This window comes from Eptesicus fuscus, chromosome 19 (assembly GCF_027574615.1).
Source record: "Eptesicus fuscus isolate TK198812 chromosome 19, DD_ASM_mEF_20220401, whole genome shotgun sequence".
NCBI lineage: Eukaryota > Metazoa > Chordata > Mammalia > Chiroptera > Vespertilionidae > Eptesicus > Eptesicus fuscus.
In genome coordinates, this window is record NC_072491.1 from 45567594 (window position 1) to 45583706 (window position 16113).

Here is a 16113-nt window from a genome sequence, read left to right on the forward strand (position 1 = left end):
GAGAGTGGGGCCGTGAGGACCGCCCGGGCACACCAGCAGGGCACCAGCTGGGCCTCGGCCGGAGGGGGGCGCCCGCCGGGGGCTCCATAAAGTGGCTCTTCCAGCTGACCCCCAGGCTGGACGAAACGACCTCCTTCCTCCTTTAAGAAAGAGGGTCTCATGGCATTGAGATGCTGGAGAAGAGACGAAGAGACAGGACAGCACTTCTATGCTCGGCAAACATGGGAAAAATGTGACTACGGTGCGTTGCTGTGCTGTGAACGGAGGCAGGCCCGGGCTCACGGAACGTACATCTAGTCAGACTGGGAGGCGATGGACTGCCAGGTGACCGCATGGCTGGGAGGTGCTTAGAAAACCCAGGCCGCCGACCAGCAGGTCCTTGCTGCGCGGTGGCGACCTCTCCGGAGCCCGCGCTCGCTGTCGCTTCTCCTGCGCAGGGGGAAGCAGCCTTCTCTTCTCTGCGTCCCGAGGCAGCTGGTTCCCATCAGGGGCACTGTCGTTTTCATTAAAGGTCAAAGAAGGCGCCCAGGATATTAAGAACATCAAATTAACAAGTATGTTTCTTCTGGCTTAATTGGCATTTTATTTTTATCCTTGGGCACGGAGAGATGGACAACTGGGAGAAGGTGGCATCACAGGATGCCCTACATTTGTATAACAACAGGGAGGGGAGGGAGGGAGGAAGGGAGGGGAGAGAGAGAAAGAGAGAGAGAGAGAAACAGAGAGAGAGAGAGAGAGAGAGAGAGAGGGAGGGAGGGAGGGAGGGGGAGGGAGGGAGGGGGAGAGAGAGAGAGAAGGGCTCCTGGTATTACGAGTTACCATACAGAGATCACCTACCATTTACACCAGCCACAAAACCTCTCACCACTCGGTGGAGACACTGGTCACACTGAAATCAGTGAACAGCATCCAAATACCTTATGTTGGCCTTGACAATGGCTTCTAACTACCCAAACATGCTTGGATGTGCTATTTAGATCACCCACGTGCTCTTGCAACAAAGACGCGATTTAACTTCACAGAAACTGACGGATGAAGAACGGCGATGGGGATCAGGAGTCATATATTAGACAGTGGGAGGGTCTGTCTCATGGGGTTTCATTGGACAAAATGAAAAAAACTTAAAACAGTTTCAAAAATAAACCCTTAGAGCTTCCAACAAAGGAAGTGCAACTTCCCTTTGGCTGCAATGCTGTCCCCACAACCCGCTTCAATGTCGCAGGAAGAGAAAAGCACGTGGAGCTTCCTGTCCACAAACCGTGCTCTCAGCTCCTGTGCGAGGCCGAGATGTGGCGGGCGGGGACAGCCAATACTGTGAGCTCAGCAAATGCTGGAGAAGGCCGGCGATGGGTTTTGGGAAGACACCCTGTGCCCACACGTGGGTGGGAAGATACCGCAAACTGTGATCAGCTGACAGTCCTTCGGCCCATCTCCACGTCCCAGCCTCTCCCACTCCACGACTTTCCAAAAAGCAGAGGAAAAGACCTAGCTGGTTTGGCTCAGTGGACAGAGCATCGGCCTGCGGACTGGGAGGATCCTGGGTTCGATTCCGGTCAAGGGCACATGCCTGGGTTGTGGGCTCGATCCCCAGTGGGGGGCGTGCAGGAGGCAGGCGATCAATGATTCTCTTTCATCATAGATGTTTTGATCTCTCTCTCCCTCTCCCTTCCTCTCTGAAATCATTTAAAAAAATTTTTTTTAAAAAGACTACATTAAAAAAAAAAGCAGGGGAAACAAAATTAAACACACACACACACACACACACACACACACACACACACACACAGAGTCCTACCACCATCTGGCGGCTCAGACCAGCAAGCATGAGATTCTGGCATACAGGGTCCTGGCAGCCACATAGACGGATCCTCCTCTTTCTTTGTTGCAGTTTTAAAAGCAAAGCGAGAAAGGTAATATGGGAACACAGAAACACGGACACGCTCACACTTGGGGAAAACCGTGGCGGGAGCCAGCGCATTCCAACAGCGACTCCTCCCCACCTTCGTTTCCGATGGAATGGTGCCTGGCTGAAAAGCACCGTGAGGCTATCACCGGGGAAATGCCGCTGGCTCCCCGACGTCGCCAGCATCTGCCTCTGCCACATGGGCACAGAGATGCTCCCGCTGGAGCCAGACTCCAGGACGCCAACCTGTGCCAGCAAAGCAGATGTGGGCTGATGTGCAAAGCCCCACGTCTTCTCAGCACAGGAAATTGACCTGTCGGGCAGATAAAATGCTCCCAGCCACAGACCCGGGCACTGTCTCCCAGGCAGCCCTCAGGGAAGGTCAGATGAAGCAGAAGGTGGCCCGACGAACATGGCAGCAGAACAGGGCCGTCCGTGTTTGAGGGATGAGAGTCAGAGCGGGGTGCACCCCTCTCTGCCACAGGGATGAAACCCCAGAGAGCGGGCCCCTCTGGCTCTGCTTCTGCCGGTGACCAGACCTCCTTGTTACATCAAGTATCTAGATCAGGTTACCCGTGTATTGCTGGCCTAAGGACCACGCTACTGCTCCTTTAAGGGACTTCCGTACATCCCGGAACCGTGCCAGAATGTGCTGACTTTAGCATCCGTCAGGAAGCAATCTTGCTGCTTTCCAAATTATTAAGAATAGCTACCATTTGCTGAGTGCTTGCAATCTAACAGGCACATGCAAGCACACTGTACTCAACATTTTTACATCTCATTCTGTCCCTCAGATAGGTATCATTATAGGTGAGGAGTTATTAGCCTCACTTCACAGATGAGGACAAGGCGGCTCAGAGAAGTTAAGTAACTTGTCTAAGGTCACACAGTAGAATTCAGGATTTGCACCCGGGGCCGAGCTCATAGTTAAAACTTGTAACCATCCTTGAGGACATCTCACTGCTCCCAATTATGTACCAAAATATTTGGTGGCTAAGAAGTTAGGTTTCCTCTCCCCGGCCCCCATCCTATAAGTTCAGGGAAATAAAAACCCTTCCATCCAAGCATCTCTCTTACCAGCCAGAAACGGTGTGTGGGCTGGGCTGGCCGGTCTGCATGCCGTGCCCTGGGGCCAGGGTGGACGCAGACCGCCTCAGCCCACGTCGCCGCCTGCCACCTTCCTTCGGCACTGGGCACGGTTTATTCCGGCAGAGGACCCTTCCCTAGTACCAGGAGAATCTCTTCCCCAAAGTCACCTTCTAGCGACCGACACATCCCAGCAGGGGTCACGGCCGTCCAGTTTCCTGGGAACGGCCACCCCTGCTTCGCCAAATCCAGGATCTCTCTGGGTTCCAGAAACACCGACGTCTCATAAAACAGCACGTAACGGGGCGTGCGCACATCTTTGAACATAGCAGGTGCTCAACAAACCTGCATACGTGGGACGTGGCAGATGTGCCCAACTTCTGGGCTTGTAACACGTACCCTTCCCAAGTTCTAAGACCCTCTCCCCGCGCCCCTCTCTTTCCCCCGTCCTTAACTGCACACCCCACCCAGCACGGTGACAAGGAAACCCGGAGGAGCTGGGATTGAAGATGCCCAAGGAAAGGTGGCACTCGGGAATGGGACTCAGAGCGTTCCATTTTGTCGTTAATTTTCTAGCCAAATTCATCTAAGATGATGAGAACGCACTTATCAGTGATATTTTCTCCCCCCCCCCAATTTATATCTCAAGTTGCTGTGCCGTCACAAAACGAATGAATGAATGAATGAATGAATGCATGCCTGGATGCTTTCTGATCTCACAGTAATTGAAACTCTAACCTGGCAACAGCAACAGGAAGCGGCTCTTATAACCACAGGGTTACACACAGGCCCTGGCGGGCAAGACAGCAGCACACGGCACCACCCAAGTGTCCGCAGGGTCCTGAGCCGGGCAGCCCCGAACTCCACCGCCCACTTGGGAAACCGAGGCTGTAAACTGGGGTCCACTCCGGCTCCCCTGTCGAGTCTCAGGGTCAAGCAGTGGTAATACGAATCCCAAAACCACTCAATCTCTTTGCAAGTCTCCTTACTGCTCAGGCGAACTCACCCACCCTTCGTGCTGGAATTGTATTAAATCTGGGGAAAATGATCCCAGATGAACAGTTATTATATTTCTCCAAAGAGAAGAGGGAGGGAGGAGGGACTTCAGTGTGACTTAAAGCTGTCATCTGCTCAGTAAGATGTGATGAAAGCTTGCGGTGGGTCCACAGAGGTTGGGGAAAGACCAGCAGCGCTCCATGGACAGAAGCTGCCCCTGCGGATCCCAGTCCTGCCCCATTTCTACAAAAACGGGACACGATTCGAGCAGCCTGCTGAGCCTTCGGGTGAAACCGAGCTGGCCTCTTGGGCCCCGAGAGCCGGTCGCACAGGGTGATGCGAACTTTACGGATCACCAGAGCGACTCTGGTCCCTCCTCCTGCTCCCCTCTCTTCTCGGCCCCGAACCCGCGTTAGCAACCGTGTTCCTCTAACAGATCGCAAATACTTTCTCTCAGCAAAGGAACCACCCAAGTGTGGCTTACGCCTAACCACTGCTCGGTCATCAAATCAACCCCAGGGGAAGTGGCCGAGGCTGTGGGGCAGAGGGGCCGCCTCCCTGCTCCGCCACGCCCCTGGCCTGACCGCGGAGGGCCAGCTGGGCCTGCGTGTCACCCCTGTGCTGTGTCGGTTCCGGCGGCCGCCAGCTGCTCGCTGCGTGGATCCTCGTGTTCCTTCCTCCTCGGAAGATGATCGGGGGCGTGATTCTCGACCCTTGCTCTCTAGGCAATAAGCCGCGTCCTTGTCTGTGGGTCTGTCCGGAGGAGGTATTCCCGGGCGAAGGCAGGGTGGCAGGTGGGCTTTATCTCCTGGGCTCGTTCTGCCCGGGGTGCCAGGTGCCCGGAGCACTGCGTTGAGAAGGATTCTCAGGCTGGATCCAGACTCGACGGAAAACAGTGCCCAGGCCAGCGCAGCGAGCCACGTCTGCCACGCAGGCAGGGACGGTGGAGGGGGCGCGCCTCGTATTTGCTACCCTGGCCCTACGGTCTCAAAAGAACCAGCCCAGCAACCTTCAGGGCATTACGCTAAAATGCAGACTCCGGGGCAGAAGGTCCGAGGGTGGGCCCGGGACTCTGCATGTCTAACAGGCTCCCCGGTGAGGCCGACGCGGCCAGACCACCCGCCACGCGCCGAGCAGAAGGGGCCAGAGCATTTCAACACCCAACACACCTGTCCCCGAAACCCTGAGAACCTGGATTTCAGGGGGACCCTGACCTGGACTTGGAGGAGACACATGGGGAGGGTGACTGATCACCGGGTCGCACCCCCATAAAACACCGGGGTCTGCTGCCACAACGAACCCTGCTGGCGAAGCTTCCCCACCCCTCGCCAGATGTCTCCTGCCAATGAGTCAACGCGTGAAACGACAACTTGGGTCTAGACACGAGAGAAAACCTGGGAGCATCAGCTGACACGGTCGGGACACGGTGGCTCGACAAAAGCTCAGCGCGAGTCACCAAGCGGCCCTGGGTTCCCACTGGCCTCCGTCTCTCCCAGGCCCGGGACGTTTAAGAAGCCCTCAGCCTGGCTGAGTATGACAAGGTGGGCCTAGAGGGAGCTTGCTCTCCTGCCTCTCGAGGATTTGCAGCACAGAAGCCTCCAGCACTTGCAATTAAAGACGAGGTCGTGGAGGAAGGAGGGAAGGAGAGATTACGGGGACCAGTCACCAGCTCACACCCGCTCTCCCCAGGCACAGACAGGCATTCGCCGTATTTGTAACCGTGCCCTGGGCTTACTACCTCCTGGGCCTGGGTCCTCATCAGACCGACAGCGGCCAATCCGAGTCATCCCTGAGTTCCCAGATGCCCGACCCAGGAGAAAGGCTGGCTAGGTAGTTGCAGATAACAGAAACCAAAAAAAAAAAAGTTAAAAAATCAGACAGTCTCCTATTCTGAAGAGCAGACACTCCTCACATGTTAGCGGCTGAGATAAATCTGGGCTCCCAGAGGAGGGCGAGGAGTGGCTTTTATCAGCATTAGACTCACCCGTGGCCCCCTCTGCTCCGTGGTGTGAGAACTAAAGGGGCCAGAGCTGTGAGGGCTGGGAGGCCTGCGGGTTTGAGGGTCACGATCGTGTAGGGACAGAACATACCTAAATGCTGATCTGATGGAATAGTTAGAGCAGTGCCTGCCAAATCCAATTACACATCTGAGCACCTACTGTGTGCAAGGCTTCGTGTAACAACAGGACAGCGATTCTTCTTCCACGTGTGAACACGCTCAAAAGAAAAGAAAATGGAGGCAAAATACAACAGTCTTCCTATTTTAAGATACGTGGCTGATATGGACCTGGAAAGTCCCCATGAGGATGGAATAGGGCCCATTAAAATGTTCGCAATATTCAGAACGTATTTTTTTTAGGAGATAATTACTAACAAGCTCAGGAAGCGTCAGATCCCCTATATGCTATTAGAAAAGCCTTTGCAGGCGCAGCTCTGTTGCCATGACAACCATCATCTGGCTGAGTTAGGAAGAAGGATGAGGGACCTACCAAATGGTATTCTCAACAGTAAGCCCTGGGATTTCTGAAAGCCACGTTTTCTAAAGAGCCTTTAGCATCTACGAGTTGCAGAATCTACAAGCTGAATGAGACCTTATGGGTAACTAGTTTAGGATGTGATCGGAGTTTTTTCTTTCTCCCCCTGCCAAGCGGTCACCCAGACTCAGGCAAAACATCTCCAGGCCCGGAGAACGTACCCCGCTCTGTGCTCCGAGGGAGAGGCGGGAGCTTTCCTCGGAAATCCCTGGAGTGGAGTGTGTAGGTTTAGGAAAGGCAGGGGGTTCTTACTTGAAGGACCTCTCTTTCCAAGCAGAAGGTCGGGGCCAAGCATTCTGACCTCTTTGGCAACGCCTGCTGCGAGCTCGGTGAGACTGAACGAGACAGAAACAGCCCCGGGAGGCAGCTTCTCCCAGGTCTTCATGCAGAGCTGATTTCTACTTCCAGCCATTAAACGCCCCCGGAAACTCACGACGGTCACTGCTCACTGTTACCCTAAACAGAAACCGCACCCAGGCCCCCGGTGGCATTCGGTGAACCATTCGGCGGGCCGCATATGGCAAAACAACCACACACCTTGCATCCACACATGGTATACACAACACACACGTGCACAAACACACACACAAACCACAAGAGCGACCCCCAGGACAGACCTCGTCAGTCACCTCTGCAGAGCACGGCAGCACCGCGGCCGGCCTCTCCCAGCATCCTGGTCACCGAAGGACTCGGTGATGAAAGCATGTGGGGTCCTAGGTGGCTCCAGGGGACACAGCTGCATAGACCAGGGCTGGGAGGAGGGGTGAGCTGGGGCACTGCTGGGTAAGTGCACGCAGGCCATGCTGAAGGGGAGCGCCACGTCAGCCATGTGTGCTGCTGTGGGGAGCGACCCAGGCCACCCCATCCTGTCCATGACGGGGCGGCCCAGGACCCTCGGATCTGCAATTCACCATGCCCCTCCGCTCACCACTTCCCAGATGGTCCCCGGACACCCTGGCATCTTCCAATAGGCACTCCGGGCCAACACAGTGCTGATGGGACCGCCATCCTGAGACGAGCTCAAAGGCTCATTTCTAATGAGAGTCAGAAAAGTGTTGTCTTGGAGACTCCAGTTTACTTAGCGCCTTATAATGCCTACCAGCCCAAAGGAGGACTGGAAAAGATGGAAAGGGTTTGCATGACCTACGGTGCTCTCACTGATCTCAGACACAAGCAGGGTTATGTTCACAGAAACAGAACTGCTAGGAAGAGGGTGCCAGTGAGCAGGCGTCTCCCCAGAACGCCGCAATGCAGCCCCCCCCGCCCCCCCCCCGGGATTTCCACCAACGTTCCCCGTCAGGAACCCAGCACTCACTAGGGGAGGAGCCAGCAAACCATCCTAATAGCACTTAATCAGCAAACGTACTCAAGTTGGAGGCAGGAACGAGCTCCTGCAAGAATGGGTGTTGATTTGGTGACCATTCTGTCGAGGTGACACTGTATTACTCCAAACCAGCGGTGACAACTGAGGGAGGGAAGACGGGAGCTCAGAGGGCTGCGAACCAGAAGGCAGAGGACAGGGGTGGGGGCACTGGCCGGAGGAGGCACAGAACCATTACAGAACAGAGCAGCCGCCCTCCCCCGCTGTGGGACGGCAGCTGAGGTCCAGCCGCCTGCACGCGGCCAGAGGAAATGGCCCAGCGCGGCCATTAGGGGAGAATGGCTCTGCATCCAGATAGCTACGGAGCCAATCTCACAGCCCGGGAGATGCTGGGTTATTTTAGGAGACAATTACCCAGTTATTACGGAGCTGAAACTGAGCTTTCAGGCAGAAATCTTGGCATCAGGGATCATCTGATCCCAAGCCTGAGAGGTGGTACAGCCGGGTCACCCTGAGCTGCCTGAGAGAGGAGGAGGGGGGAAGAGAGAGAAAGTGTGTATGTGTGTGAGGTGAGAGAGAGAGAGAGACAGACAGACAGACAGACACTAGTGAATCCAAGGACAGAGACAGACTGCCTGGCAATACGGGGCCACTGGATTACCACTGAATTGTATTCAGCCCACAGTCAAGCACTCAAAGCAGGTTAATAACTGTTGGAAACTGTAAACCCAACTTTCTTATTATTTTTGAGTTCAAAAGACAGACCCATCAAGTAGAGTAAACAAACCCACACAGCTACCATCCAGCCTCGAATGCCCCGCGGAACATCCCTATTTCATTCCTCAGACAGCAGCGCTGGGTGCCAGTCTGGGAAGGGAGTTGTAGGGGGCCGTTCTCCAGGTCCAAAAGTTGGCCTGGCTCCTGAGCACCCGAAATAGACAGTAACAGGCTCCCCGCTACCCCACCTCTCAGGCAGCTCAGGGTGACCCGGCTACCCCACCTCTTGGGGTTCTGGTTGGATATCCAGTCACTGTCCAGCTCTCCCACCAGCCAGTGGCATAAGCTTGGGCGAAATCCACTCTGCACCTCGGTTTCCTCATCTGACAGTACCTCCTCCACAGCGCTATCGAGGGTTAAGTGAGGCAGCCCAAGTGGGATGCTGAAGACGGGCCCTGTGCAGACGGAGTCCGTAGGTAACAGGCACTTGCTATTATCACGCTCTAAACACGTACAGCCACGGCTGTCTGACTGCAGACCTCTTTGTATGCGTGGCTCCACACAAGACGCAACTGGACCTGGTTCCGGGTTTACATCCGACCTCACTCCCAAGTGCGTTTGAGTTTTTTTACTACCCAGAAATGTGTGCCATGATGGATTAGGAGGGGCCCCGCCTTCCAAGGCAGCCCCAGAAAGTGCCTGCAAGCCTCTCGGGGCTGCTGGGTACAGCCTCACAGCTCCAGGGGCACCATTCCCTTAGGCGGCGAGTCACGGGCATCCTCAAGTCTGGTTTCCACCCCGTCAGATCCCGAATGAGACTCCCTGGACTCCGACTCAGCTCCACGAGCTCTGGGCCCCTCTCCTTCCTTTCTGTCTGTCGGCAAACTTTAAAACAGACCAAGTCATTCGAAAAAAAAGGGGAAAGCTCCTACCCCAGGGGCTGGCGGGAAGAGCGGGGTGATTATCTGTCTGCTACTGAAGCCTTGTTTACAGAGAGCCCAGGTGAACCGGCCCACGCGTTTATTTAAAAAAATCAAACATTAAGCCCGGCCGGCATGACTCGGTGCTTGAGCGTTGACCTATGAGCCAGGAGGTCACGGTTCGATTCCTGGTCAGGGCACATGCCCGGGTTGCAGGCTCCATCTCCAGTGTGGGGAGTGCAGGAGGCAGCTAATCAATGATTCTCTCTCCTCATTGATGTTTCTCTCTCTCTCTCCCTCTCCCTCCCTCTCTTGGATAAATAAAAATATCTATTTTTAAAAATTCAAACATTAAACCCTCAGGTGATTTAACTCAACCGAGAACGAGGGTGCGACACCTTTGCACTCCTTTCTGGGTGGGAGGGAGGATGTCTTTTCCTGTTGGGAGGGGACCCCTCACCTTTGTCCTCGTGAGTATACAACAACGTGGACATATTTAACACTCTTGAACTATACCCTCAAAACTGTCACTAGGATAAATTTTATATTATGTGTACTCTGCCACAGTTAGACATTTAAAATTTAAAAAGCCTCAATGAATCTCCATGACCTGATCTCAGCCCCAGTTTCTGCTCTGGGGATGGTTCTGGAGGAGAAACCGAGGCAAGAACAAAAATGTGACTCCATGCCGAAACCGGTTTGGCTCAGTGGATAGAGCGTCGGCCTGCGGACTCAGGGGTCCCGGGTTCGATTCCGGTCAAGGGCATGTGCCTTGGTTGTGGGCGCATCCCCAGTGGGGGGTGTGCAAGAGGCAGCTGATCGATGTTTCTAACTCTCTGTCCCTCTCTCTTCCTCTCTGTAAAAAATCAATAAAATATATTTTTTAAAAAAATGTGACTCCTTCCCTGACCCGCCCAGCCTGGAGGCCCTCGGGCAGGTGGCTCACATCACACCCAGGACGAGCCACTGAGCGCCACGCCGTCCTCCTGCTCAGCTCCCAGGACACTGGCAACCTGGGCCCAAGGGCTTTTGACTTTCAGGGTCCTCATGCTCCTCCCCAACATCACTCCCCCGCTGCCAGCATCCGAGGTGCCAGTGCCAGGATCCTCCCAGCTCTGGGCCACATCTGCCCCCCACCAAAGCGGAGGTGCAGCTTCACGTGTCCAAGAGCAGGGCACAGGCAAACCAGACCGGCTGTGAGGACGCGCAGCACGAGTGCGCACGGGAGCCTGCGAAAACTCTGCCACGACTGTGCGGGAGGCTCCGCAGTCCAAGCACGCCAAACTCGCGGCCGGGGTTCACATGCCGTGTTGAAACGAGGCGGGCGGCCCGCCGGCCGTGTGTGTGACATGCTTGCATGCCAGGCTGAGTGTGCAGGAGACAAACTTCCACGAACTGCAAAACAGAGGGAGGCTCATTTGTACTGGGGCCGACGGGGGAGCTGGGGAGGGGAGAACACCGGCGTGGCCACCTCCTCCAATGACGGTGCGGCTGCCGCTGGTGTGCTGGCTTCAGGCAGTAAGACACCCCATCACACGCTCTGTTAGTGACACTGGCCCCCAGTATGCCTGGCATATGCCTGTGGCTCGATGATGTGACTCAACCCTCATATGCCAGGCTGGGCACGGGAGAGACAACAAATCAGGGAGGGAGTGGGATATATAAGCAACTGGGAGCCACACATGTTGGCAGAATCAGGGAATACAAAGGGAAGAGGGGGCGGGCGGACAGAGCCCGTGAGTCCCCCACCCCAAATCCTCTAACAAATTCCCTTTCTGAGTCTGAAGTGGTTTCTTCAGCTACAAAGCAGACCCTTGACTGACAGTATTAGCAAGAACGGAGCCCTTCTTAACGCGCCCTCGAGCCATGAGGCGCTTAGCTGCTGAAATCTCAACGGCTTTTTCATTTCGAATTCCGAGCTCCTTTGGGAAAGTAGGGATTGGTTAATAAGCAATCAGATTAACTAGCAGAAACGCACACTAAGGACTAACAGCTCCTCTGCCCTCGGCCTGCAACAACCCCAATGTTTTTCCAATCAGGATTGTGTAAGCAGGAAGCCCACAGCTGGAAATGCGCTCAGCTCAGAGAACGGCAGCCGACTGACTCTCCAGCCCACGGAGCGGGTCAGACGCGACGTCTGTGCCTAATGATCTTCCCAGGACTCACTCCCGAGCACTGGTGGCGGGATGACTCTCAGGCGGGCTGGGCGCTCCTTGCTGGAGGAGGTGGTGACGTGGGCACCAGGCAGCCGGGGTCATCAGAAAACCAGCAGCTGCCTCCACGAGGCAGGGCACTGCCCAGGCCTCTCTCCCATTTCCAGAACAAGCCCTCGCCAAGGGCCAGCAGGTCCAATGAGTCCCCATTCAGGTCGGGAGCGGACATTTAGGCCATGAACTCATTTGCCTTAAATTTCCAGGCCAATCTATATACATAAAAGCCTAAGCGACCGTTCGACCGTTCAACCGGTATCTATGATGCACACTGACCACCAGGGGCAGACGCTCAATGCACAGGCATGGAAACATGGAACAGACTGATGAATCTCAGAGGGAAGCGGTGGGGGGAGGGTGGGAAGAGATTAACCAAAGATCTTATATGCACACTCACTACAGCCCAGTGCACGGATTAGTGCACCGGTGGGGTCCCTCGGCCTGGCCTGTGGGGATTGGGCCGAAACCAGAAGTCCAACATCCCCAGAGGGGTCCCGGATTGTGAGAGGGTGCAGGCCAGGCCGAGGGACCCCACTGGTGCATGAATCTGTGCACCAGGCCTCTAGTCAACTATAAAAGGCCTGAAATCCAATTTTTCATTCTTTATGAATAAGAGAACCAGGTCAGCTGGGAAGGTCTTTAAGAAAAATCATCTGGTAGTTCAGAAGGGACCTCACCTAAGGCAGAGATTTGCAAACTAATGTTTTTTTTAGGTAGCGAACCCTATTTTGACTTGAGATGCTTCACAAGAAGGTCCAGCTGTGGCCGGAGGGGTGAGGGGAGTGAGGGGCTCTGCACAGACTGTTCTCCACCCCAGGGCTCACCCACCTGGCCGTGCCACTCAAGATCAGAGCACACCCTAACTTTAGGGACCTCAGAGATCCAAAGAAGGCAGCTGGCACAATTCCCCACCACATTTGACACATGCAGGGGGCAGCATTCCTGTACCTGGCACAGGATATACGCTGTTTCTAACACCGTTGACAGTGCGTGTTAATATTCCCATCACGGATGAGGAAAATGAGGCAGAGAAACTTGTAATTCCAACAGGTGGCCTGGCACTATAGCCCCATCCCGCCCCAATCCTTTTCGGAAAGGGGATTCTTTATGGGAGCTATGCATGTTTGCTCAGTCTTGTGTAAAGAATTACATAAAAGCACTCCTTCCAGAGTACTACCTCACCACTTCTTATAACAATATTCTCAAAAACTGCCTGTGAACAGAGAAGGTGAGCAATCTGCCCTGTGTCACACAGCTACCATGCAAGGGAGCTGGGCTTTAGACTTGGGCTCTGTGCCTCCAATGCCCATGCACCTTCCACCCAACCTCACTGCTTCTCTCACCTGAATCCTCAGGCTGCTGCCCGGGTCTCAGGGGATGCTGAGGAGACCTGGTTAGCACCCCCCACGCACCCATGTTCCACAGCACCTGGACAAGTGCCCAGCGCACAGTCCGCTGTTTCACCACATCTCTGAGCTTCGTCCATGCACACGGTAAGCAGCCGTTGCATCATTCCACATTATTGCAAACAGATTCCCAGCGATGATGTCAACGGGGCAGAGTCTGTGTGCCAATTTTTTTCATCTCTGATCCGCCGCTGACAAAATGAATGTTTGGACAGCAAGCCTGGCAGCCGACGTGGAGACCCTGCTACTAAAACGACACTGGCTTTGTACCCGTTGTGATTAGGATGGCAAAGGGGAGAGGAGCCCAAGGCCACCCCTCCCGCTCCCACGAGACACCACCGTCAGGCTTTCCTGCACACGCCTCCCCCACACTGGCTCCGCGATGTCCCTGCCACCCACCGGGCGTCCCCTCGTCCACACAGCCACCCACACACGGGGCAAGGAGCGGAGCTCCCCCAGACACAGGGGAAAGGAGAGAAGGAAGCCAACGTGAAAAGCACCAACGAAGAAGCAGGCTGAAATACGGGCCAAGGAGCAGAGGAAAGGGGACACAGGCGATACAGTTTCAGACTAAACAATGCCGTCCGCACACCCCGCCGATCACGTGACGGTAGCGGAATTCTACCGTCTGGGGGTACGGCGGCTGGAAAGTGTCAGGATGGAGGCAGCGCCTTGCGCCCAACGATGTGGACAGATGTTGACCGAGTTTGTTTATCTCGGGTTTTCTTGTGCCCGGTTCACGGGAGGTCATCAGCATTCACGGGAGGAGAGTTCCACCTGCACCTCAGACGGCTGACATCTGCTCAAGGCAACAGACAAAAAGGCAGAGCCGCGAACGCACTTCAAACCGGCACCTGAGCGTCTGTGGAAACAACCTCGACACCCACGGCCAACACACGCGCTCCAGATGACGGGCGTCCCCGGCCGCGCCCAACGCGCGTCCTCCCTTGCAGTTGTCTCCTGGCTTCTGCACACGCTGCTCCCTCCGCCGGGACGCTGCCCTTCCTGCTGGCCTCCGTGCACCCTGGCCACCCTGCCATGGGTCACCAGGCTGAGCAGCACCCCCGAAGCTCCGCCTCCGAGGGGCCTCCTCTCCTGCCACTGTTTACCCTTTGTCTCCTGCACCCAGGCCAAGTGAGCGCCCTGCAGTGGGGCTCCTGTCGGCTGTCCCACAGTTCCTGGCATGGGCAGCAATCAAACCCATTTGCTGAATGATGGAACACTGGAAGGAAGAAATACACGGCGGGGCGCTGGGACGGGGCGGGGGGCGGGGGGATGTGTCACTAACGCCAATGGGAATGCAAGCCAATTCACACAAAACAGACAATTTATCTTTTCAGACTTGTGAATAAAAGGTTTTGTTTTTAAATATATTTCCATTGATTTCTGAGAGGGAGAGGAAAGAGAGAGAGAGAGAGAAACATCAATGATGAGAGAGAATTATTGATCAGCTGCCTCCTGCACACCCCTGACTGGGGATCGAGCCCGCAACTTGGGCAGGTGCCCTGACCCGGAATCAGACCGTGAGCTCCTGGTTCATAGGTCGACGCTCAACCACTGAGCCACGCCAGCCGGGCACTATAAAGGTTTCTGAAATCTCTCGCTGGCTACATATACAAGGATCAGAGAACTCAGACTCCTGACACTGGAAAGGCTCCTCGGTCACGTGGCCCTGTTTCCACTAATGCAGGAAACACGTGTCTGCTTCGCACCAAGTCAGACACATCGCTGATGCTCCGTTACCCTGGCAGACGTGTCTCCCTCAAGAGCCATCAACTGCACGCCTGCTTTTCTGCCGGAGAGGAACAGTACACAGGTTACAGCAGAGACTTTTTTCTTTCCGCGGCTGCAGCTTCCTCCCCCTCGTCCTCCCCAGCGATGCGAAGAAACCTGGGGCTGGGGCTTCAGAAACCTGGGGCTGGGGCTTCAGAAACCTGGGGCTGGGGCTTCAGAAACCTGGGGCTGGGGCTTCAGACCTGAGGCTTCGTCCCTGGGGAAGGGCACGTCGCCGTCTTCTGAAAGGCACAGCCTTCGTGGAGGGCACTGGACTAACTCACTCCCAAGGGTGTCTAGCAAGTCCTGGCACGCATGGACGCTTCACATATTTCATAATTGGTCTTTGACCAACACAAACCCAGTATCAGCCGCACGCCTTCACTTCCCAGGCCTCAACTCCTTCCCACTGAAACTCCCGTCAGATGGAACGGGGTTAATGCACTTTTTATTTTTTTTAATTTATTTTTAAAAATACATTTTTTATTGATTTCAGAGAAAAAGGGAGAGGCTGAGAGAGAGAAACATCCATGATGAGAGAGAATCCTTGACTGGTTGCCTCCTGCACACCCCCTACTGGGGATCAAGCCTGCAGCTCGGTTGGACATGTGCCCTGACCGGGAATCACACAAACCGTGACCTCCTGGTTCATGGGTCGACGCTCGACCCCTGAGCCATGCTGGCCGGGTGGGCGTGTACGTTTTAGAAGCCACCTAAAAACGAATGACGTCACCCAGTTTTACTACCAGAGTCATAAAGCGACGGTCTGACCACCGTGGGAGGACAGTGGTACAGGGGCGAGAACGCTAACCCTGTGCTCACGGCATCACCACGGTGAAGGAGGAAGACAACCGTGAGAATCCGGAGCCATCTTTTCTTCCTCCTGCACAAAGAATTCCCAGGCCGAGCAATGGCATGGCAATGCCTCACCTCGCTGTGACAGTGCAAACGAAACTCTATCCTGAACCACTGGACAGGGACTATGGTTTCTCCTATTGAGCACGGCTGTCCAGTTCCAAGGCGTCCTCGTCCACATTGCAGCCCCTTCCCGGCATCCCTCCGGAGAAAGCCAAAAAGAGAGAGAGGACTGCTCCTCCCAATCACCTGGAGTCCGTGTGCCCGTGAAGGACACGTCTAACGAACGATCTTCCCTCACGCACGTCCCTTTTTCCCCACTCCCCACCCCAACCCACGAGGAGAGAAAACAATGACGCCACTGTCATCACCATGACTCTGACCTTTAAATG

The 16113-nt window shown here is 55.1% G+C and overlaps 1 protein-coding gene across 3 annotated transcripts in view; it reads right to left on the minus strand.

Annotated features, from left to right (window-relative positions):
• The window catches only part of MTSS1 (MTSS I-BAR domain containing 1), a 149462-nt gene that overhangs the window by 47887 nt on the left and 85462 nt on the right, over nt 1–16113 (minus strand). The window lies entirely within an intron of this gene.